We start from the raw sequence: 26,000 nt of genomic DNA on the forward strand, positions 1-26,000 counted from the left end.
TTATGTCATTTTTAGCTTTGGTCAGTTTTTGTGGGGGGCGCTCTCTTCACTGAGAAAGCGTGTTTTAAAAGTTGCATTACAGGGGCGCCTGGGTGGCGCAGTCGGTTAAGCGTCCGACTTCAGCCAGGTCACGATCTTGCGGTCCGTGAGTTCGAGCCCCGCGTCGGGCTCTGGGCTGACGGCTCAGAGCCTGGAGCCTGTTTCCGATTCTGTGTCTCCCTCTCTCTCTGCCCCTGCCCCGTTCATGCTCTGTCTCTCTCTGTCCCAAAAAATAAATAAATGTTGAAAAAAAATTAAAAAAAAAAAAGTGTTACACAGAAAGGTTTTCAATAATATGTTGCCTCTTAACTAGAATGCGGCAGAAACCTGTTACTCCGTTTGGAGATCACGTTTGAAGATCATAGATTTCCTTGTTGCTCTCTGCAGATTCTCTGAGCCGTGCCCCACTTTTCCTCCTATGCCTCAGTTTCTCTCCTGTGCCTGAATAATTCACACATGGTGTCTACAGCATCACTTCCAGGCTTCTCTTCCCTCCTTCTTGCCTCCTGTTTCCTGTCGAGATGAGTGAGTGTAAATTTATTTGACATTATTAAATTTGTTTTCTCCAAAATTAAAGTTGGGGGTTGACTTAGACAATTTGCAGTCATTGTTTAAAGGCATTTTTGTTTTTTTCTTCTACCTTCCTCATCCTTTCCTGTTTACTTTTCTTCCTTTAAAAAAAATTTTTTTTTATTATATTTGTTTATTTTTGAGAGACAGAGTGAGACAGAGCAGGAGCGGGGGAGGGGCAGAGAGAGGGGGAGACAGAGAATCCGAAGCAGCTCCAGGCTCCGAGCCATCAGCACAGAGCCTGACACGGGCCTCGAACCCATGAACCGTGAGATCATGACCTGGGCCGAAGTCGGACACTTAACCAACTGAGCCACGCAGACGTCCCCATCTTTTTTCTTTTCTTTTTTTATTTTTTTATACAATGGCTGGATGGAATGTCTCTCAGAAAAAGCTCACCAGAATTTGCTGTGTATGCTTTTGAATACAAGGTACAAAATGGCCCCTCCCTACTTCCACAGCCCAGATCCTTCACTGAAACTGGAAAAACCATCTGTCTGTCACCTCAGTCCTTGCTCTGGGAATGTGGTTTCAGGTTGGGGCTGACAGCCTCTTGGCCCCTGTGCTCTGAAAATATTTACTTAGTAGGGTCTCTGCTTCTGTCCCAAGGAGTCTGGGGTCTTGATTTTCAAAGCGCTGAGGGGGTTTCATGGAGGAGGCAGCCGCCTCAGAGACTGGTGATTTGGCAAAGTAGGAATGGAAAAAAACCCTGAAAGTAAAGATCTTTCAAGAGATTGTCAACTGCTAGCCAAGCAGATTCAGAACACATTTACGACAACTCACTAAGGTACAAATTTATAAATGGAATAAACCAAGGAACTTGGGTCTCAAAATAAATATGTCAGCACACGTAGTCTTGCATTCATTAAAAAAAAAAATCCCACGACTGTGATATAAAGATCATAAATATTAATATTCTCCCTTTTTATTCAAAATTATAGTCATGACAGAATTGTCCATATGGCCAAAAGAGAATAATATTGCCAAAAATCTTTAATAAAATCTTCTTTATTATGAGAGGGATACAAACCATATTATAGCTTATACAGAAAATAGATGGAAATAATCAACTATAATTGCACCTGCCTTATAAAACTACTCTGTTTTTCTGAGTGCCTTTCTTTCCAGGTAATTTTACTGAGGTACAATTTAAGTAGGAATGGAATAAAACATTTACATTGTAATCAGAGTTTAAATATGCTTTCGCGCATTATTTAGTTCCCTCTATAACATGTTTTGTATTCTAGTCTGCATATTATTTCTTTAAGTAAATACACTCTAATTTACTTATTTCACTATTTGGGGATATTTTTTCCTGGTTTTTTTTTTTTTAATTTTTTCGTTTTCTTGCATTTTGTTTTTAGTATTATACATAATACTAGAATGAACAACCTGGGGCATGCAAGCATTTTAGATTAGTTTTTTAGGCTAGATTCCCATTAATGCAATTCCTGCAACAAAGTTCTTAATATATCTACTGCCAAATTATTTTTCTTTTAAAGGGTTGGTTGTATCAATTTACAATGTCAAAAGCAATACATAGAATGCCAACCTTGCTATACTTCAGGTGGCATCATGCTATTATAACTTTTTTTTTTAATTTTTTTTCAATGTTTTTTATTTATTTTTGGGACAGAGAGAGACAGAGCATGAATGGGGGAGGGGCAGAGAGAGAGGGAGACACAGAATCGGAAACAGGCTCCAGGCTCGAGCCATCAGCCCAGAGCCTGACGCGGGGCTCGAACTCCCGGACCGCGAGATCGTGACCTGGCTGAAGGCGGACGCTTAACCGACTGCGCCACCCAGGCGCCCCTAACTTTTTTTAATTCAAGTATAATTAACACATCCAGTGTTACATTAGTTTCGAGTATACAATATGATGATTCAACGATCCTATAGATTTCTCAGTGCTCACCACCTAGTTCACCCCTCCTCTCCCCCGCTCCCCCACCCCGCCCTCCGGTGACCCCCAGTTTGTTCTCTATATTTAAGAGTCTGGGGGTTTTTTTGTTTATTTTTTTGTTTCTGTCTCTCTTTTCTTTCTTTGTTTTGTTTCTTAAATTCCACATACGAGCGAAGTCATATGGTATTTGTTTTGTTATTATAACTTTAAAAACTGATTTACTAATCTACTGGCGAAAGCGCTTCTCATTGACATTTACATCTTTGATTAATTGCGAGGGTCTGTATGTTTCCTATGTAGCTTACTAGTTGTAGCTCTGCCTTGCTGGATTATCTATTCATTTAGCTCTACATTTCCAGATGTGTTTTAGTCATCTCCTCTCTTCCCATTTAGATGATTGATTTTCAACTCTCATCTTACTGACGTGCTTGATTACTCCTCTTTCTTAAACCATTTTCTCCCTTTGGCCACTCTCACACCTCCCTCTCTTGTTTTCTTCTCTCACTGGCACTTTCTCTTCTGTTTCTTTTTCGGGCATCCCTTCGTCTCTTGCACCTCAAATATTTGGGGTTTCTTTGTTCTGCACACTCTTCTCACTTGCCGCCCTCTTGCTGGATGATTTCATCCATCCCCATGGCTCTAAATATAATTCATGTATAGATGACTTATGTATTCAGCCAGATAGTTCCTCTGACTCATATTTCTAATTATCTACAGTACATCTCTAACTAAACATCTCAAAGTTAACATATCTGCGGCTGAACTCCGGATTTTCCCCCAAATCTGTTCCTCCCCGTCATCCCCATCTCGGTGATGGCATCCCACCCACCAGGTGGCTAGGATGAGAAACTCTGGCAGCCTCTTGCACTGGTCACCACGCAGCCAGAAGTTTGTGTCAAAAACAAAACTAGATTGTGTCTCCCTTGTTGATTGTGCTTCCAAAGCTCTCCGTTGCACGTATTATAAAATCCAAATTCCTAGAAGACCTAGAAGTGGCCTAGAAGACCACACAGGATCTTCCCCTGCCTACTTTAGCAGCCTTCCCTCTTGCCACCGTTCATCTTGCTGTCCAGCCGCATCGACCTCCTTGCCCCTTCTTTTGCCATGCCGAGCACTGTCCTGAATCAGGGACTTCGATGCTCCTGGATCATGTGTTCCCTGAGTCCTCACCTGGATCTTAATTCTGCTTTGCTTTATTTATTGTTTTAAAAAATGTTCATGTATATTTATTTCTGAGAGAGGGAAAGAGCGAGCACGAGTGAGGAAGGGGCAGAGAGAGGGGGACAGAGGGTCCAAAGCAATTTCTGTGCTGTGAGGGCAGAGCCCAATGCAGGGCTCACACTCACAAACCGTGAGATCATGACCCAAGCCAAAATCAAGAGTCGGCCGTTTAACCGCCTGAGCCGCCCAGGCGCCCCCCATTCCACTTTGCTTTAATGCTTCCTTTTCAGAGAGAAGGTTCCTCGCCTCCCTATCCAAATTTCCCCCCCTCCTTTTAATTTCTGTAGTAGGATTTGTTTCCTTGGTAACCCTCATCACAGTCTGAAGCTAAACCATTTGTCACTTTACCTGCTCTTCAATTGTCTCTCACTCTGATTATAAACTCCACGGGGCAAGGATCATGTCTGTTTATTCCATTATGCCCTGCACCGACACAGCGCCTGTCACAGTGCAGCACCCAGAGCATTGAGTAGATGTGCACCAACAGCATTTTATGTTGTCTTTTGACAGTAAAGACTCACTGAAAGATTTTCATGACTGGATTGGGGTTGGGGAAGATCCTTGGGCAGAAGCCTGGAGGTCGGATTACAGACGTATGAAGTTGGAAACCACGTGACCCAATTAGGTAGCTGTTGTGGCCTTGTGTCTAGAGATGAAGGGTCTACACTACGGACATAAGACATCTAATATACTAAGTAGAGTGCTGAGTGCAGACACCCGAGTCCATTCAGGTGACAACCAGCAAACTCTGCCTTGTGAAAGAATTGCGGCGGGGCAGTAGGGACAGAAGATAATTGCTTGAGGTTGCGGACAGAACGAGAGAGCTGAGGCAAGCAGGGCTGAATATTCTCTTAGGTGCTTGGCTACGAAGGAAAGAAGAGAGAGGGTGGGACAGAGAGAGGTGTGTGGGCTTGAAGGGAAGACTTGTAACTTTAAAGGAAGCGGCTTGAACATGGGCTCTGGTTCCATAGGGAGCACAGATAGCGTGGACAAGGAGAGGTCAGATGTACAGTAGAGAAAGGCCCACGGGGAGCAAGCCCAGTTTGTTCGGATGATGTGTGGCGTGCAGGTGGGGGCGGCGTCAGTCTTGAAGACGAGAAAGGAGACACTTCTTTCTCTCTGAAACAAGTAAACAAGGTCATGGGGGGGGGGTGCAGAAATAGCTACGTCGGCAGTATTGTCATTAGCATTGTCCTCATCCTTGTAGTTTTGATGAAAGCTCATCGAGGGTGGGACAGATGTTACCTTTTGTTGGCCTCTTGCCAAATGCAGACCTAATTTTGGAGCGAAGAGAAGCCCACACATCAGACGTTCCTATGCAAGGTGAGGATTTTATCCCACAAGGCATATTCACCCCAATGCATTCTAACTCTGAAAGCCACTGACAGGCCACAGGCAGACATCTTTAACCAAAGAGCCAGCCTCTCAGCTTGTGATTTGTCCGATTTCTCCTCTGTTGTCATTCTGTGTGTTCCACAGCTGGGCAGGAACCTATTCTTTGCCACATCAAAACACTTCTGCAACCTGTTGCCCATATTTCTCGGGAGAGATGGGCTGGCCCTCCTTCATGCTCACTTATTGAATTAGGAAAACCAACAGTGGGGACTAGTGGCTTTGTTTCTCTTACACCGATGACAACGATATACGACTGTACCCGCAGATCTGCTGCCCACCCAGACATTTCCACGTTGTTTTGTTGGTCCTTTCGGCTTTGTGGGCACAGAATACCAGGCAGGGGAGCAGGGGAGAGCCACGACAAAGCCGAGAGAGTCAAAGCTTCCCATGTCTTCACAGCCAGCTGCACAAATGAGCCCCAAGTTCTGAAAAGACAGTCAGGCCACAGGTATCCTACCATTAGCGGGCAGGATGGCGCATGGTAGCAGGCCACCCTAGGCCTCTTAATCCTCAGGGCTGTCAGCCACCTCTCCCCGTGACACCTGTTAACGTGGGAGAAACACAAACAACAGAGAGTCTCGGCCTAACTCTTGCTCTGCGCTTCCTTTGCTCTAGCTTCCTGCTGAAGCCCGGCTGATTTTGTTCTCAGTGTGAAAGTCATTTTAGATCCTGTCTACGGAATTGTGTAGTGGCCTCTAGTTAATCCTGGTGGGATGTTATTACTGACCGGACGAGTTCAGGGAGGAAATGGCAGCTTCAGGAAGGAAGGTTCTCTACATGATGAATTTCAGCAAAAAATAGGAGTGTCTGTGTATATGCATATATATACATATATACATACTTAAGATATACTTAATATATCTTATATATACTACCATAAACTGAATATATATATGTATGCACTAGTTCCTTATATCTCTTAAACTCAGAAGAAAATTCTCCTCTTGCTTGTGTACAGCTGGGCTTTTCTGGAAGTTGGAATGGGGGGGGCACGAAAACACTCAACGTGCAGAGGTTATGAGTGTCAGCTGATCCTCAGACATAGGGGTCTTTTGAATGGGTGACATACCTCCAGAGGTTTGACATATCATTGACTCTCAGAAGTTATAGCTGTACACGTTCACATACGCATGGAATTCATGTGCATGTATTGGGAATGCAGTGTTGATTCACGTATGCTAATTGGCCTCCACGTATAACTTGCATAAATATGTTAAAAGTCGTTCAATGGGCTCCACTAACATAGATTCTGCTTCTAGACTTTTGGAAATATCTGCGTATGCCTGCTTACCCTTCCGCACTAACATGACACCAGTAAATGGGTAGCTGCAAGTGACCGGTGAGCCGAAAGCACAGAGGGTGAATATTTCACCAAGGGTCCTGGCACGGGTGAATGCCACCTCTGTGTGTCTGCCTTGTATGTCAGGTCTGTAGATTTGCAGCCAGCATTCCATGGGGCTCAGAATTACGTAGGCTCTCTCAGCAGAATGATGCGATCAGTGTCTGAATGACCTTGCCGCCCTCCCCCACTAGTGGTCACCCAGTCTGCTGGAACAGGTTCGTCAACGTCCACTGTAATTTACAGGGATTGTAAGAAACAAAGTTAACCTAGGGAATAACTACTGTGCATGTTTCACCTATTTCCTCCCAGGAATTTATTAAGTATATACTACATGGGAAACATAAGGTGCCTAGTTGTATCTCTTTTTTTCCCCACCTAGTGTTACACCATAGGCGTATCTCCTGCTCAGGAAGGGGACTTTGTAATGCCTCTGTGCCTTCGTCCACCGTCTGTACCAATGTACCAATAATGTAATTATCTACTCTCCTGACGTTCGCCGTGAACAAGTGTCCATGTTGGCCACTATAAATAATACCGTTACAGATAACGCTGTAATAACTGAATGTGCCCATCTCTATTTCCTTAAGATAGATTCTGCACAGCAGAATCAATTTTAGTGTTTTAATCCACATTCATCGAATACTCCTAAGAAGCATGTGCCAAATTATAGACCTAATATGCTTCTTTTGCTAAAAAAGGGAGATTATCCTCACCATTATCATTGTCAAACATTTTTTTAAAAACCTTTTGTTAATTTGATAGGAACTAAATGGTATCCCATTGTTCGAAACCATCTCTCTCTGCTTGCCAGTGAGAGTAATCATTTTCCATCACCCACTTGAAATTTTTCTGTGATTCATTTACTGAGGCTCAATTTTTTTTTTTTTAAGTTAAAATGATGTTCTAAAATTTCCCTTATCTCTCAGTCATGCTCAGCCTTGGCTACATAGTAGAATCGTCCGGGGCTTTCAGAAAGGTACTGCCGATGCCAGACTCCTCCCCAGGGATTCCAGTTCAGTTGGCCTGGGTTGGGGTTACTAGCTTTGGCATTTTTTTCAGCTTCCCAGATGATTCTGTTGCCAGAGTTGAGGTCCACTGATCTAGACTCTCCAGATATTAACTGGCTCTCTTGTTATACTTTTCTGTTTACTTTTTAGATATTTTTCACAGATGTTTGCATTCTTTAAATAAAGTCCAGGCACGGATTCCAGAGAGTGTAAAGTATGTAATCAGAAGTCAGACTACCTGGCTTAGATCCTGTCTTTGTCCTTCGTAAGCGACGGCATCTTGAGTAAATCACGTCCTCCCTTATTGTCTCAGTTTTCTCTGCAGCAAAGTGGGGTTAATTTAGAGTATACCTCATACATTTGATAGAGAGATTAGTATTTATGAAGTGCATATGACAGTATCTGATACATGCAAGCATCAGATAAGTCTAAACAGTGTTTTTCTCTGAGCATTTCTTTCATGGTTTTCTTCTAAGAAAGTCTTTTCCTCCCCTGAGATCAGGTGAATCATAATGTATATTAAACCCTAAGTTTTTCGGTTTTAGTTTTCCATTTGTCATTGCCTCTTACATCTCGATCTCACTGAGACCCGGGATGAAGTTGGTGGAAAAAGGAAGAAACCCCGAGGGCCTGATGTACAATTTCCCCAAATCCGAGTTCCACCTGAGCCACTTATTTGTGATTTTAGGATCCCGGTAACATTTGTTTTCTGACATTATCTCTTGACTTTCAACACCCATGTAAAATGACCTTAATGGGTACTTTGATGTATTTTGGAAGCACGTCCCCTGCTTGCCTTGGGCCTCGTGGCCCCGTGTTCGTCGGCACACCCCTCCAGATCCAAATACTAATGATGACAGGTTCAACATTCCTCTGCAAAAATCAAAGGGAAATAGTATTATCACAGGCATATGAGATGAGTGGATGCAAAATGACCTAGGGCCATTATTGCAAAGCGTTTTACTTCCTTGGTATCTGGAAAAGGTGATTAATGACGCGAAGATTGGAAATTTGATTACAGGAGTTTGAAATGAGCCGTAATAACATTATGAAAAAGCACATCTTCGTAGCTTTTGTGCTCTCACTTATCACCACCTTCTGCACACACATTCATTCCTCTCTTCAGGTCCCCCGTATGTTGGACGCCAACCTCAGTGTTGGGAGTTCATAAATTATACTGCACAATAAGTTAAATGAAAGTTGAATACGTTGCAAAAACAGCAGTAAAATCTTTACGAATTTCACTTGAGGGGAGTGGGTACACATCTTTGTCCTTATCAAGTTTCTATCTGCTCTTTGGGAGCGGCTCGCCATGCATAACTTGCTTTCAGGACTGATAGCATCAGCAAACCCAGAGAAGGGGGGTTGGAGGGGCTCCGGCAAGCACCACCCGGAGGACATCAGGAGTCTCGGCTGGTAGGTCTGTGTCAACTTCAGTTCTGTTGTCCTGTCTTTATTTCCCAAGATGCAACAACAACGATAGAGACTATTGCAACGCATGTCTTGGGGGGCGCGTGTGTGGCTCAGTCAGTGAAGTGCCTGACTTCACCTCAGGTCATGATCTCACTGTTCCTGAGTTCAAGCCCCGCGTGGGGCTCTGTGCTGACGGCTCATAGCCTGCTTGGAATTGTGTCTCTCTCTCTCTCTGCCCCTCCCCCACTCGCACTCTGTCTCTCTCAAAAATAAACAAACATTAAAAGAAAAGAAACGAACGTCTTAAAAGTACCAAGGTACTTGATCCAGTTTAGCAAGGCTTTGGATATTTGCATTCTTTCTATCTTATAAAATATACCCACGAAAGGCTACTAAGTGACTAGATTTTCCTGCTCTGAATCTCTGAAATAAAGAAACAGTGCCCACTTTTTTTCTTTTAACTTTTATGGCGATCGGGTTTTTAGATACAGGATTCTTAAAATCAGGAGTGCTCATATTAGCAAAGGTGCCCAGTGGCCTGACAGCCGACTTTCAGGCGGGTGCTGAGCCGGAAACCTGGCAGAGGGAAATATTGTTGGATGCCCCAGAAGTGATTTGCTCTATTACAGCACAATAAATGTATCATCTGGGTCACTGACTTGTGTGCCATTGATTTAGGAAGTCTAATATCCCATATAAATGAAAAATATTGGAGTACACCGTCCTGTAGTCTATGTCGAGTCGGTTTCCCCCAGTCATAATAGAACTCCTGTAAGTTGTATTAACTTGGAGGCCACCGGGGTCCCCTTTAGTGCGAGGAGACCGTTGATTAAATTTCTGCTCACGCAGCTCCTGACCGTGCTGAACCCACTCCCAGGGCCTGAGCCTTAGGAGAACCCAGCTCTCCGGATTCTGGATTGCGTGGCCACCGGCTGATGCGGGGGGAGGGGCGGGAGGCGAGCAATGACTTCTCACGACGACTCCAGGCGGCAGGAAGGCGCGCGTCCCCGCGGGTCACGTTCCGCTTGTTTACCCGCTGCGCCCGCTTCTGTTGCGCATTTCTTTTGTTCCTCCCAGGCGTAATCTCTGCGGCACATGGAGCCCGGACAATGCAGATGACCCTGTCTCCGATCATCAGAGCGCTCTGTCAAGATATTGTTGTCCCTCGCTGGGCCCAAGTCCCATTTTTAGTAGGAGAGAGGAAAAAAAAAAAAAAAAGAAAAGAAACAATGGAGACAAATTTAGACCCTGATGGGAAAAGAAAAGCAAGGCCCTGTCCGCCCCCAGCCCTGCGGGGCCACGCCCACCCGTCCCTTTCCTGGAACCTTGTCCAGGATTCCCTGCCGCTCGCCCGGAGGAGCCCTGGAACCCCAAGCAGAAGAGGATGATGAACTTGTGCTACCCCTCCCCCCGCCACCCCACCCCCAGCGTCCACGCTAGCTTCACGTCCCAGGCAGCCCTTCTTAAAACACACACACACACACACACACACACACACACACACACACACACCCACCCACTTTGTGTATTCCAAACAGAAGCAAGATGAATCTCTCTGTTAAGGTCTAGACTTGATCTTTATCAACTTTATTTTCCCACCCATTCATGGCCAGCATTAAGCCTTGCACCAGATGTGTCTTAGACCTTTCCAAGGTCACTGGCCTGTCTCCTCTGTCCACGGGTAAGGGAGGGACTCACTACCCTTCACTCCTGTTTTCTGGTTCTGAACTGCTGTAGCTCCTGTGTCTCTGGGCTCTCCGCTCCCCCTAACGCTAGACAATGTACATTTACCCAGTGATGTGCGGAGACATTTATCAGCCTGTAAGAAGGATGACTGATTCTGAACGCAGCCGAACCGCATGCTATTTATGCAGGGATGTATGTGTCTATGCAGCGGCGCAGACAATGCGTGCGATAAGCAATAACGGTGCAATCGCCCCTTGGACTGTCTTGTTAATGAACTGTGAAACTAGGCAGATGCAGTCATAAATACGTAATACTACTTCCCAGGGGAATAATGTCTGCTCTATAGTCTCCTATCCCCTTATCGGAAGGTCTCATGCTGCTTGGGCACCGAGTGTCTCCTACTTTTTACTGTCTTCGCTAATTAGATACATATTTTGGTGGGAAATACAACTGGCAGGTGTGTGTCATCAGCATTACCACAATTACTGTAAATATCCAAATTTTCAGGCCGATTAAAAAATCTCATGAGCTGTATACATTTATGCTAGACATAGTTATCAAAGCATCTTTATGGGCCTGTATACCGTATTTTATTTAATTTGCACAGATGTAACTTAACTGAACCTAACTTTCGAGGCCTGTGTGCTTCTCTCCTGGTTTCTCGGCTGGGGTCTCCACTTCTTAAACACAGAAGAGAGAGGTGAGGGTGCGAGGCAGAGAAAGTACTAGCCATCAGGATCCCTGAATGAATGAGGAAATTGTAAGACCAGGGCTGAGAAAAAGACACCCAGTGTTTTCTTGTTTCTCTCTAATCCTGAAGATTAAAGATTCACAACCAGCTGATTGTGAGCGAGCGCGGAGTCGGGACATCTGAGATGGTTTACCGCCGGGAAAGTGGAGGGAGGCCAGGAAAGGGCAGATGTACACTCTTTGGCGGGGATCTTTAATGAGTTTTGCCAAAATACGAACGACTTTCTCATTCTCCCACCCCCGCCCAAACATGACCCCACCAAACCCTAGACATTTTGGTAGCAGACATGAACACATTTCCCTTGGCAGGTACTGGAGAAACTGTATATATTTTCACCTGGTTTCCTCTACTCCTCTCTCCTTCCGTTCTCTGTGCGGCAGGTCTGGATGTTGGTACAACACGGTCTTGCCCGGATAGCACAGAGGCTCTTTGCTTGTTTGCCTCTTCACCTCCTGACTCCTGTCTCATTTGCATCCCGTGCAAGCTGTATTTTGTCTCCCTGTCCTTCACCTTGTGAGTTTTCACTGTTCCTGGATTGCCTTTCTTGCTGCTCGTGGTGACTGCACCGTTTGCTGCCCACGTTCTAGGATACAAATGGGAAAGCATTGTGCTGCCTTGTATGAGACACGGTTATGTCATGGCACTAAGGTATGGGAGGGTTCAAGGTGGAAAAGGAATCTATGCTGCGTTTTATTTGCATTCCCTAATATTGCAGCTAGAGATTTTATAAAGGTAATAACGATGCCATATTAAACTTTTTACCGTATGTTACACGTTGCGCCTTCCTGTTCATTTAGTGCAGTGACTATGCGGTCAGTTCGCCCATCTTTCTTCCTCATGAGGTACACAATCTGGGACAAAAGCTTGTTTCGGTTTCTTGTCTAAATTCTCTGCTAATTGCAGTCCCCCCTAATCGCAGGAAGGATGGAGAAGTCCGTAAAAGACCAAAGAGGAGAAGTGAGAACAGGGTTTCTGAGCCGTGGGCACTGCTGGTGTCTTGGGTTGACTAATTCTTTGACGGCAGCTGTCTTGTGTATTGTAGGGTGTTGAGCAGCATTCCTCTACCCACCAGATGCCAAGAAAACTGACCTCCCACCACCACCTGGGAGAGGACAATCAGAAGTGTCTCCAGGCATTGCCATGTGTGCCCAGAGTTGAAAGCACTGTCCCGGTTTGAGACCCACCCATGGGGTTAGGATCACGTACCAGTGATCACCTCCTCGCTGCTTGTGACCACCGGAGCCAGTCCTGCCTCCCAGCATCTGAACTGCAGCTCCCACATCCAGGGCTTCTCTTCCCATGAGCTTTTCATAACTCATCTCTTCAAATCTGTCCTCTCCTCCTTGTTAACTTGCCTCATTTTGTGGCATAGCATTATCCCTACCTGAGCTTAGTTCACATTTTTATTTGTTTGTTTCTTACCGGCCTCACCCACTAGGAGAAACTCCTTGAAGACTTAAATTTTAGCTAGTTCACAAATATATTCTCTGCAATACCCGACATTCAGAGTATGGTTACATGTATTTGTCGAATGCCTGCCTGCATGCATGAATGAATGAATGATGAATGAACGAATGAATGAAGGAGTAACTGAGTGACCAAGCCACCATCCCTGCTCCACGCAAGTCCGGAAGTGGCGATTCCCTGTTGGAGAGACGCGCGTGAGGGCATTTGTTTCTTTGCTCGTGTCCAAGGTTGGCGTCCTCACAAATCTTTCAAATTCTATTCATCAGTAATTGGTTAGGATTATGGATTCTTCCCAGCAAGGAGGATGTGTCAGAAAATGGAAGGTTCTCACATTCAACTTTAATAGGTCTTTGGTTTTCACGTCCCCCCTCCCCCGCCCGTGGAAAAGAACATTGTGAGACTATTGTTCCTTTTTCCTTTTCTAAATCATTGTAAAGATGCTAAAGGAAGTGATACCAGCGATGCAACCAATGATTCCCTCCCTAAGTCAAATTTTGGTCCTGTAACGAAACTAAAACAAATTACACACACACGCAACCATGTATATACTTTTTCTGTCGTATAACTGTGGAACTGTGGAAGCATCTGGTGCACAATGTGCTAGGACTCTTAGTATTTCCTGGCACCAAGCGCCTCCTTCTAGTTAGTGAAAGAACTCTGATTCTGCAAATGGCCTCATCATTTGTGTAGACACCAGGGTGGACGCCCTGACAACCTCGAGCCTCGCAGTTGCCAGGGAGGAATGCGCGATGCCTTGTGAGCAAGTCTGTTTCGTGTCTTCTGGAAACACGTGTCATCACCGTGTTCCCCTGTGCTGTCTCTAAGGAAAGGTCACTTTATGGTTAGCACATGGTCTATGGACAGACCGCCTGGGTTCAACCAGCCTCTACTAACTTGGTAAGGATACCTAAACTCGAGGCCCCAGTTTCCTCATCCATGGAATGGAAATGCATTACTGAGTTTACCTAATATGACAGTTGCATTCTTATAGGGTTCATTTATATCCCTGGAACAGTGTGTAGCCTGTATAAAGTTCTTAAAACTGATGACTCTGTTACTTAATGCACTTTCATCCCACTTCTGGGTTAGAGAAATCCTATAAATGCTGGCATGAAATATTGTCTGGTCCAACCGTGCTCAATTCTGATTTATCCTAGGTAGGATTTGAGAGAAAACAATGGGCAGGTTTTTTTTTTTTCATTGAAAAACAATAGTTGTCATATTCTTCACTTATAAAACTACTATGTGGTCATTATAGAAAATCTAAAAAATTTTAAAAATATAGAGGAATATGTGAATTGTAAATCCTCAGTATGTATGTGTATTTCTTCCCGCGTGTACTCAGTGTGTGCGAGACAGAGAAATAAAGTTAACTAACCCACACTTCCTTTTTAACAAATAAGCTCTCGTTTTTTTTTCCATTATTAATCCATTGATAGCCATTTCGCAAATACCAGAGGTGATAATAAATAAATCACTCTGTCCCACCCTCTAGAGGGCGCCACGCAAAGTTCATGTGCTATATTTCTTTATGGGAATTTTCCCTTGCATACTTTTTTGATTTATTTTGAAATCTAATTTCTATATATATGTTTTATTTTTAATCTGCCCAAACAATAAGAACATGAAATAGGTAAAACCCAGAGAACTGCCCTAAAGCGCCTTTTGAAAGGACCCCTAGCTGGAGTCTGCCTTCATTTATGCGGAGAGAAGAGTTCGGCCTGGAGAAGGAGACCACGCTGGGACTTAGCAAGCTGTCCGTGCCAACAAGTCGTATGATTTCCACAATGTGCCTCACCAAACCTGTTTCTCATGAGTCCAACAGAGATAATAGTAAATCAACTGTATGGGTTACAGGTCAAGCCAGGACATAATATAACCTTGGCTTGTAGTAGCTCTTTCACATCCAAACCCCATTTGGGGACGCCCGAGGGCGGGCCTGACCGCAAATCCAAATCTCCTTGTACTTGGTTAGCAGAGAGACTTCTACTCCCCCGTCCTCTTGAATGTTGTTTTAAGTTGGGAGGGACTCTTAGAAGGCCAATTCCAAATGTTATAGTTGAAATTCTCGCTCTGGATGTTCCCCAGAAATGCATACTGCCCATGAAAGGGCCAGGTGGGAAGGAGTAGGAAGGTCAAGGACTTTCTAATCTCCTGGATACGAACAGTGCCAATCGGCGCTCAGGATGACAGTTACTGATCTGAAACCGGGGCTGAGCTTTTTCTTGACCACCCACAGTTGGCTGGCTCCAAGCCTACCCTTTATCGAATTTTCTATAGTGGGATCCCTCATATGAAAAATGATGCTTTTTGCTAAAAAGTTCAGAAGCAACAGCTGTAAACAATATTATTGTTATGAAGAATTTTGAAAAACTTGAAAGCATTTCTTATGGGTTCTGTTTAATAATGTTCAGAGATATTGTTTTCTTCTGAGTCCTTAGATGGTGTTCCAATATGCCGTTTGCCTGGCATTTTTTTGTAGACTCCTTTAGCGTTCATCCTCCTTTCTGTTTTAATATTGTTTGTGTGTGTGTTTGAGTATATTTCTTTCTTAAATAAGGATGGTTTTAACTATACCTGGTGCTTTCCAACATGATATATGGTTTGCTCTTGATTTTCTCCCATTTTCTGCTTAGGTAATGCTAACAGACAATTTGGGCAAAAATATGAGACATGTGTTTCTGAAAAAGTTATATGGTATGGGGGAAAAGTTATAATTTAATGATAAGCGAAAAGAAGCATGATAATGTCCTATGTAATATCATCTCAATTCTGTAAACTTAATGCCGTATCACACACATATGTAAGTACTCAGTAAATTTGCTATTTGAATAGAATGAATTAATCATATCACTGGAGGGTGGGATTTTTACTGCTTCACATGTTGTTCCATAAACCACTCAGTATTTTCCAAATTTTCTGCCACAGACATGCAGAATTGCTAGAAATGAGTAGAGGTTTACAGAGATCTTTTTAAATTTTCCAAATGATGAAGTCATTCCTTCGTTTCTCAGAAATTTTATCTTCTTTATTCATCAGAACATATTTTGCATGCCACATAGGTCATTTTTCATATGTATGCTAAATTTCTTTGCTTGATGAGAAACAACTTGAGGTCAGGAATGAAGTCTTCTATCGTTGTCGAATTACCCCTGTGTAGGAGATGATCAAAAATGTTATTGAGTGACCTACTCAACTGTGTCATATTGAAGACAAAGACATTGAAGTATTAATAAATCGCTCCCCCTTCTCCCCATCAAGTTTACGGTACCTCTTGACTGAATCTTCCATTGTTAAAAAAAAAAAAGAATTATAAAATCCACTCAGGCCAAGTTCTTATTGGATTGTTAGTGGTGACATTGATGTCACAGAAGTTTCAAGTTTGAAAAAAAGTGATGGCCTGATTTTTTCCATCAGGGTGCCCAAATATGGATAATTCTGGTGTTTCACACACTTGACTCAGATCATTTTATTTCTGTGCCTTGGTTAGTTAGCAAATAATTAAACCTACTTTGACATATGCCTATGTGATATAATTAATTACATGCCCGAAGTCCCATTTACCTCAAAATATGTTTTTTTCCGCTGAGATTCTATCTTGGTGCCTGAAACTCCTACCAAATTAAGTCAACATTTGTGGGATTACATTCGTTGTCTGTAGTGTGCTTTTGCTCAAATAAACATACAGCACGTGAGAGGGGAACCATTCATACATGAGGATTTGCTAGTACCTTAGACTTGACGTCCGTCAACCCGCAATGAACAGCCTTCTGTGAGAATAGGACAGAGGACAGATATGTTTTCAGGACAGAATTGAAGAGGCCTTAGGCATGGGGAGAGTCCTATAGCACAAGTTGGGTGAGAGGGCTCTAGGTAGCCAGCATCGGGGTCTGATTGGTTGGAGATTTTCAAAGGATCAGGTTCCAGAGCCTGCAGATTGTTTTCTAGATGAGAAGCATTAAAGATTCCGTAGAGGTGTGTAACTGGGCTCACACACTGGCTTTTTAACAGAGCAGGCTGGTTCACAATCCCATACGAAAGCATGAGGTACTTTCTCCTTTGGAATAGTACTGGTCCAAAGGGGAATGCACTGGGGACAAAGCTATGTGATCAGTGTCCCCAAGCGTGAGAAAAGCAAAGGGAACCCAGAGTGTCTGAGTCCCAGCACGCCTGCCAGTGCCCAGTTCGAGAGCAGAAATGCTCCCGGCTCCTCCTTACACACATACACAAGGAAAATCCTTCCTGGCAGGATGAGAGGGAAGCCAACTACTATGAGGCTAGCAATACTACGAACAATACTCCCCGGGGAATCAAGCGTGGTTCCATGCACAGGCTGAAGCCTCAGAGGAACTCCCTAGGAAAGACGTTCACGTTGTCGAGAGAAGCCGAAAGATGTTGTGAGGGCAGCTTGTCGGGGTCTGGAGTGAGTGGGAGGCTAGGTGGTTCCGAAACCACACGGTTAGCTTTAAACCTCAAGTAAACTCCGAGAAACATCAGGGGAAGAAAAAGCATTTTGAGTAGAACATGATATTGTACTTATTTATTTATTTTAAGTTTATTTATTTTGGGGAGAGCGAGTAGAGCATAATATTTCAAAACATGCTAACTTCAATGTCCAGCCTAGGGACCAGTGAAAGGCATAGCTTTCACTCCCAAATGCGACCTCACGGGCAAGGATGCGCCTGCGAAGCCAATGGTGACCCGGTCATTAGCCAGCCGGTGCTCCAACACGCGCAGTTCGGGCAGCCACAGACCTTCTGTCATTGTCCTCTCTTCGCGCTACCCTTAGATGTGTAAGATTGGGTGTCTCGGCGATGGCTAGGAGGTCGGACATGTCGTCTGGCGAATGAACAGGTCCTTTGCCAAGTGACTGGATCTCACTCTTGCTAAAGGAAGAACATTGTTCACTAAAATAGTTTGTCTTTTGATGCCAAAGGAAATCAAATTGTAATCAAGGGCTGAGAACGCACTGAAGTCATCAAGGCTTTGGCAATCTCGCATGTTCCCAGGCTTATGAAATATAATTTACGTTTACAAAAGGGAGAGGCTGTATCGGATTGGGAATTGGCTTTCATAATGCCTAAGTGAGCCTCTGATGGATCGGCCAGCATCGCAACCCGTGCTCCCGTATATCTCAAGGACACAGAGAGAAGCACGGATAAGGAGGAATGCAGTTTGTTGAAGCACCACAACAGACAGAGAATGTGTCTAAGTGGACCGTGAGGACTCACTGTAACCATATCGAAATATGGTGGATACACTGATGTGATTTTTCTGCGTCTCTGTTTTGGTTTTGGTTTTGGTTGGTGGGGGGTCATAAGAGTAAGGATCTTTATAGATCTGTGGCTTCTCCACCCTGCCCTGAGGAGCCAATCCAAATGAAAACAAAGGGATGATTATTGAACGCATGCTCTACAAAACTGCTCATTAAATATGCTGTCTCATGTAACCCTTACAGCATGGATTTGAAGTTACATTTGCCTCATTTTTAGGCATCCAGAACTGAGGTCTGTATTAGCTAAGTAATCTGCTCCGTCTCATAGCTGCTTAAGTTACAGAGTCAAGATGCAGGTTTAGGTCCCAAAGCTAAAGTTCTTTCTGTTCCGAGTCCTATGCTTCATATAAAAATCAAGGAAGAGAAAAACAGAGTGAGGTTGTTTATAGCCACTGCCCTAAGCCCTTAGCTTTCCCTAAGAGGTGTGATGTCCAGAAAGGCCACTTCTGTGCTTGTAAAATGAAGAACCGAGGCAATTTGTTCAATGCCCCCAGGAATTTTCCTTGGGTCTCTCTTGAGAAGCACAGGGCATTATGTTGGCCTGGGTCATCTGTATAATTGTCCGTTTTCTTTCTTTCTTCCTTTCTGTCTTCTCTTTCCCCTTCCTTCCTCCCTCCCTCCCTCCCTTTCTCCCTTCCTTCCTTCCTTCCTTCCTCCCTCCCTCCCTCCCTCCCTCCCTCTCTTTCTTTCTTTCTTTCTTTCTTTCTTTCTTTCTTTCTTTCTTTCTTTCTATTTTAAAGACACGGTCACAAGCAATAGTGGTGAAAACAATGCTTTGAACCAACCAACACAGTGTGATTTAGGCCAATTTATCTTGGATAAGCAAGGCTTTGGAATATGCAAAGTTAGAGACCTCCCTCTAGATTTGCAACTAAGTCCCCATACCTAGTGGGACCAGAGCACGTAAAAAACGGGGATAGGAATTTCTTTTCAGAGGGAAAAGCATTTTCCCTCTATATGCAGAGGGAAAGCATTTTCCAGATTTTAGAGAATTATGCAGTGACATCTGGCTTATTTAAAGTTTTTATTTTTGTGATCACTTCACAATATATACAAATACTGAATCATTGTATTGTACACCTGAAACTAATGTTATATGTCAATTACACATCAATTTTAAAAAGGCAAAAAATTAAAAAATACATTATAGGGGCACCTGGGTGGCTCAGTTGGCTGAGCGTCTGACCTAACTTCAGCTAAGGTCATGATCTCACGGTTCCTGGGTTCGAGCCCTGCATCAGGCTCTGTGCTGACAGCTCGGAGCCTGGAGCCTGCTTTGGATTCTGTGTCTCCCTCTCTCTCTGCCCCTCCCCTGCTCACACACTCTCTCTCTCTTAAAGATAAATAAACATTTTAAAGATTAAAAAAAATACATTATATATCAACTATGCTCAATAATTTTTAAAATAAAAGTAAAAAATGATAAAGTATTTTTTAATAAAATTTATATTCATCAAAATGGAAAACAATGAAGATTGTTTTCCTTGATGTTTTTGGGGCGTATCCAGTTGGCATCTAAATTATTTAAGCTTTTGTGATATTCATCAAAGTTTACTCATCCTTCACAAGGGATTAAAAAAAGATGAAGAAGAAAAGTTAACTAGGGCAATAATGAGGTTATATGGAGACCACAGGGTAATCTGTGAGGCTTGTGCTTATCAGCTCTATTTTTATTTGTTTCTTTTAATTTAATTTGATTTCCTTTAGCCGTGCACCGCATTGAGGAGCACAGCCCACTAAGCCGAAAAAAGACAGCGACAAAAAGCCTAATGCTTTGAGGACTAATGGACCAGGATGTTTCATTATAACCTCATAACAAGCTTTATATACGGAGCCCATTTTACTCATTGGCGCAGAGTCACGAACGTTAGAAGGAGCTACCATAAAACAAGATCCTTTACGTAAGCATCTGATGGCCAAGCTGTCCTTTGCTCTCCACTCAGCAGCTTTGTAGTCTTTGGTTAATGGAGCCAATGTACTTTCGTCCACATAAAGGGAATGATGATTCCACTGGAGGCTCCAAGGGGGAAATTAAAGTCATCCAAAATCTGATTTGAGAAGGCATTTTCTTTGAAAACGTGAAGCATGGCTTTCATTCATCCCGGTCCTTTGCCGAGTGCTGCAGCGAGGGCAAGTGTGGCCCTCGATTCCAAGGGAAGCATTTCTATTGTTTAATCCCACCCTCTGAAAGAGAAGGGGCAGCCAGGGAGGTAGCAAGGACATGTAAGGTGGGCTAATGGATCTAAACAGGAATTCTCTGCAGCTGCTCTAAAACGGAATAAAAAGTGGTGCCCAGCGCGAAGCCACTGAGGAAGCAAAGGTCAGCCCTGTAGGAGCAGAGGGGTGTTGGTCGGAGGCACATTTGTGGAACTGAAGAAGCTCAATTTCCGTCCAAGAGACACCTCTGACCCGTCCCCCTGAAGGAGGCTGGACCAGAGCAGCTGGCCTTTGATCACCCGACAACATCCTCTGGGCGTGTGTCCTTGTGCCAAGGCTGACAGCCACTTGGGGATATGAAGATGGGCAATTTTCCCTAGCGATCGGAACGTTCTCTCCATATCTTCCATGAAAGTTTATGGGCAATGATTGTATTTTACGATAATGAGAACAAAGTGCATTATGGCTAATGTCAGGAGTATTTTCCCCTCTAGCAAAAGTCTTTTTTTTTTTTTTTTAAACATCTTCCCATGTGCTACATCCTCAGGAAAGACAATATGGCACAGATGTCCCAAAAGAAATTCTTTCTTCACATCCACTTTAATAACAGAAAAGTATACCTGAAAAGATAAAAAGTGTTTATAACTTTAACGTCAGACAAAGAACGAGCCAGGAAGTTCTACCATGACAAGCAGACATTTGCTCGGACTTTTCCCTTGAGATTATTCAATAAGGAATAGCCTTGTGATCCTGTGAAATGTCCCCAGAGTTAAGCTGGTGGTTGCTTTCCATTGTCTGGGAGGGGGGGTTGTGATCGCGTTTTTACTGGGTAATGCCACGACTGTGTGTTTAAAGCAAACTATCGCCATTGTTGATGTTCACATTAGCATCTTGAGGCATAACCTGCATCTCGTCATGCTTAGAATTCAAACGGTCACAACAGCACTTCCTTGGAATCATGATCTAATGCGAGAAACAATACAGTGCAAATAAATAGATTTCCTCCTCGCTGGCTGTTGGTGTGTTCCCTATTGTGTACGTCTTCCCTGGGCATTGAACACTAGGAAATGTCTTGACAAAGGGTTTCTCTCACTTCCGGGTTAGAAGGCTCTTTCACCAGTCTCTGCTTCTCAGATAAGTTCATATACTTTTTGTCCCCATCCAACCAACACCATGACTAAGTTCAGAGACACTCACCCCCAGTGACTGTACCAATTGTTGGGGTGCTGAGTGAAGGCCAGGCTGGACTGGTGGGGACCCCTTGGAAACATCTGTCTGTTGTATTTATAGAATGGACCAGTTCAGTTTTGATCTGGTTGACCAAAAAGATGAAAGTTGAGGACCAAAGTGTGAACTTTGTATATTGTTATCAGGCCATTTTTTTTTTCTTTTTGTTTCACATGCACGGGAAACTTGCCACCGTCCTTCTCCAGCCTGGAGGAGAAGGAGAGAAGCCTTCTGGAAGCTCTCCCTTAGGGTTTCCCTGTGGGCTGGTGCATGTGGGGGTAGAGAGAAGGATCTTATTTCCTCGCCGAGGGCCACCTGTGACCATCCTGCAGGTAGCAGATGTCACCACAGGGGCTGCCGTTGAACACATCCAAGGAGAACATTGATTCATTCATTGAATCAATAAACATTTATTGTGGGCAGGGCATTGTGAAAGAGACAGATGTGTTTAAGACGTGCTCCCACACAACGGGGGTTACATCACTGCCTAATTTAAACTCATGCCGGGTCTAAATGACTTCATCAGAGAAATGCAATTGTCTTGGCTCTCACCACACTGCACTATTCTTTTCCTGAACATTCCCGAACGTTCTCTGCACCTCATCTCTGCCTTTGTCATCTCACCCCGATGCCTGGACATATTTTGCCAAGAACGAATTATGTGTTATGGTGATAGCAGCTTAACCTTTGTCTTTCAGTGTCTCCATCTCTAAAACAAGGGGTAGACACTGTATCAGATGGCATTGCCTCCATCACTTTCCTCAGTGGGTGTCCAGAGGGTGGCTGAGGTGACAAGGTCCAGGTGTTTGGCTCACTTCCCTTTATCTGTTCTACATATTGCTAATATTGCTTTTAAATCATGGAACTAGATAGTATCATAGACCCCCATGGGTATGAAGCCATAATCATAATCACCATCTAGTTCCAGAACACTTTAATCACCCCCCAAAGAAAACCTGGACCCATTAGCAATTACTTCTCTTTCTCTCCTCCAGCCTGCCCTTGCCAAACATTAATCTAATTTCTGTCTCTGGATTTGCCACTTCTGGGCATTTCATATAGATGGAATCCTACAGTGTATGATCATTTGTGACTGTATTCTTTCACTTATCATGATATAAACTTTGAGAAAGTTTCATCCATGTTGTAGCATATATTCATACTTTATTCCTTTTAATGGATGAATAATCATCCATTGTATGGATATACCACATGTTGTTTATTCATTCTTCGGAGATTTAGTTCGTTTTCACTTTTTGGCCATTACAGCTAATGCTGCTATGAATACACAGGTATACCTTACTTGTGTGAGTATGTATTTTCAGCTCTCTTGAATACACAGCCAAGAGTGAAATTGTTGGGTTATATAGTGTCATGTTTAACTTCTTGAGGAAATGCCAAAATGTTTTCCATAGCTGCTGAACCATTTTACATTCCCACCAGCAATGTATGAGAGTTCTGAGTTCCCCACATCCTTACCAACATTCTTTATCGTCCATCTTTTCCATTATAGCCATCAGGATGGGTGTGAAGTGATATCTCATTGTGGTTTTTATTTGCATTTCCCTGATGGCCAATGATGTTGAACAAATTTTCGTCAACTAACAGGCCAGTTGCAGATCTTCTTTGGAACAATGTCTATTCACATGCTTTTACCATTTTAAAATTGGATTGTTTGCATTTTTATTGTTGAGTTGTAAATGTTCTTTATATATTCTGGATACAAGAATCTCATCAAATTTATAATTTGCAAATATTTTCTACTACTCTGTGATTTGTATTTCCACTTTCTTGATGGAGTTCCTTGAAACCTAAAAACATTTAATTTTGAAGAAGGTCAAATTATCTTTTATTTTTTCGGTACTTATTTTTTTTTAATTTTTTTAAACGTCTATTTATTATTGAGAGACAGAGAGACACAGAGCGTGAGCAGGGGAGGAGTAGAGAGAGGGGAGACACAGAATCCGAAGCAAGCTCCAGGCTCTGAGCTGTCAGCACAGAGCCCGACGCGGGGCTCGAACTCACAAACTGTGAGATCATGACCTGAGCTGAAGTCTGTTGCCCAACCAACGGAGCCACCCAGGCGCCCCTATTTTTTTGTTGCTTATGTTTTGGTGTCCAGTTGCCTCCTTCAAGTTCATGAGGATGTAAGCCTATGTTTTCTTGTAAGAAGTTTTTTTTTTTTAATTTATCTCTTAAATTTAGGTTGTTTGATATATTTTGAGTTAATTTTTGTATATGGTATAGGTAGAGATATAACTTTGTTATTTGGAATGGGGGTATCAAGCTGTCTAGCAGCACTTGTTGAAAATCAACTGACTGCAAATATAAGGGTTTACTTCTGGGCCTCAGTTATTTCCCATTGAGCTACATGTCTATTCTTACGCCACATCTCACTGTCTTCATTGCTGCAGCTTTGTAGTAAATTATGAATTCCAGAAGTATGCAGTCTTCCAACTTTGTTGTGCCTTTTCAAGGTGGTGTTCACTATTATGGTTCTCTTGCGTTTCCATACAAATTTTAGGATCAGTTTGTCAATTTATGCAGAAAAAATAAAAGTAGCTGGAATTTTGATAGATACTGTGTTAAATCTCTAAATCAAATTGGGGATATTTGCTGTATTAACAGTATTAAATCTTCTGATTCATGAACATGGAATGGTTTTCCATTTATTTAGATCTCCTTTAATTTCTTTTAACAATGTTTGTAGTTTTCAGTGTTTGTCTGACACTTATTTTGTTAAGTTTACTCATAGATATTTTATTCCTTTTGATGCCATTGTCAGTGGGGTCATTAACTTTATGTTCAGATTGTTTATTATTAGTGTACAGAAATACAATTTATGTTTGTATATTGATTTGACACCTTGCAATCTTACTGATCTTGTTTATTAGTTCCTACAGTATTTTTCCATGTGTGTATGTCTGTGTCTGTGTGTCTGTGTGTGTGTTCCTGAACATTTTCTATGTCCAAGTTCATGCCATCTGAGAATAGAAATCGTTTTACTTCTTTCTTTCTTCTTTGGATGTCTTTTATTATTTTCCTTGCCTAATCTTCCTGGCTAGAACTTCCAGTACAATGTTGAGTAAATGTGACAGGAGTCAGCATCCTGTCTTGTTTCCTACCTAAGGGATAAAGCTTTCATTTGTTCATCCATTAAGTATGATATTGTTTGTGAGTCTTTTCGGTAGATTCCTTTCTCGGGTTGTGGATGCTCCCTTCTGTTCACATGTTTATCAGGTTTTCTTATCATGAGAGGATTTTGGATTTTGTCAAATGCTTTTTCCTCAAGGGACATGCTCGTGTGCTTTTTTGCTTCTTTATTGGATGAATGTGATGTATGGTATTGATCAATTTCCATATGCTGAACTGACCTTGCCTTTGCTGGAATAAATCTTACTTGGTCATGGCATATAATCCCTTTTGGAGGTTGCTGGATTGCTTTTGCTAGTGCACTATTGAGAATTTTTATGTCTATTTCATAATGAGTATTGTACTATAGTTTTCATTTCTTGAGATGTCTTTTTATTATCAGAGTAATATTGGTCTCAGAGAATGAGTTGGGATGTCCTCCCTCCTATTTTAGTTTTGGAAAGATTTTGTGAAGGATCGGTATTACTCTTCTTTAAATACTTGTAGAATTCACCAGTGAAGATATCTCAGCCTGAACTTTTCTTTGTGGGGAGTTTTCTTTCTTTCTTTCTTTTTTTTAAACTTGTTATATGTTTCTTCATATTTAAATTTTTTTCTTTAGTCAGTTTTGATAGTTTATGTCTTTCTAGGAATTTGTCCATTTCATCTGAGTTGTCTAATTTGTTTGGCATAGAATAGTTCATGGTATTGACTATAATCCCTTTTATTTTTGTAAAGATGGTGGTAATATCCCTTCTTTCATTCTTGATTTTAATTAGTTCCGTCTTGTCTCTTTTTCTTTTTGTCAGACTAGTTAAGAGTTGCCAGTTTTGTTGATCTTTTCAAAACACCAATTTTTTATTTTCTGTAGTGTTTTTTTTTCTATTCTCTATTTCATTTATTTCTGCTCCAGTTATTATAATTTCCTTACTTTGGCTTTCTATTCTTTTTCCAGCATTTCAAAGTAGAAGGCAAGGATAATTATTTGAGATCTTCCTTTTTTTATATATGCACACTTACAGCTATAAATTTCTTTCTAAGCTTTGGACACATCACATATATCTTGGCATGTTATTTTTATTTTCATTCATCTAAAGGTATTTAAAAAAATCTTTTTAACACTTATTCATTTATGAGAGACAGAGAGCACAAGCAGGGTAGGGGCAGAGAGAGAGGGAGACACAAAATTGATGCAGGCTTCAGGCTTCAAGCTGTCAGCATAGAGCCCGACGCAGGGCTCGAACTCAACAAGCTGTGAGATCATGACCTGAGCCAAAGTCGGACACTTAACCAACTGAGCCACCCAGGCGCCCCTCATCTGAAGGTATTTTATAATTTTACTTGTGGTTTCTTATTTGACCCATTGATTATGTAGAAGTGTGTAATTTAATTTTAATGTATTTTTAACTCCCCAA

At 42.6% G+C, this 26,000-nt stretch overlaps 1 long non-coding RNA gene across 6 annotated transcripts in view; it reads left to right on the forward strand.

Annotated features, from left to right (window-relative positions):
* Nucleotides 1-26,000, forward strand: part of LOC123384902 — a 221,585-nt gene that overhangs the window by 106,693 nt on the left and 88,892 nt on the right. The window contains exon 4 of one of the 6 annotated variants that reach the window (XR_006596678.1): nt 19,777-21,234. The exons of 4 other annotated variants lie outside the window; for them this stretch is intronic. This is a non-coding gene — a long non-coding RNA (uncharacterized LOC123384902). Of the gene's footprint in view, nt 1-12,369; nt 18,685-19,776; nt 21,235-26,000 lie in introns of those variants that run through there. One more of the 6 variants, XR_006596660.1, reaches the window with a different exon arrangement.

The sequence above is a fragment of the Felis catus genome, chromosome A1 (genome assembly GCF_018350175.1).
Source record: "Felis catus isolate Fca126 chromosome A1, F.catus_Fca126_mat1.0, whole genome shotgun sequence".
NCBI classification, from domain to species: Eukaryota; Metazoa; Chordata; class Mammalia; order Carnivora; family Felidae; genus Felis; species Felis catus.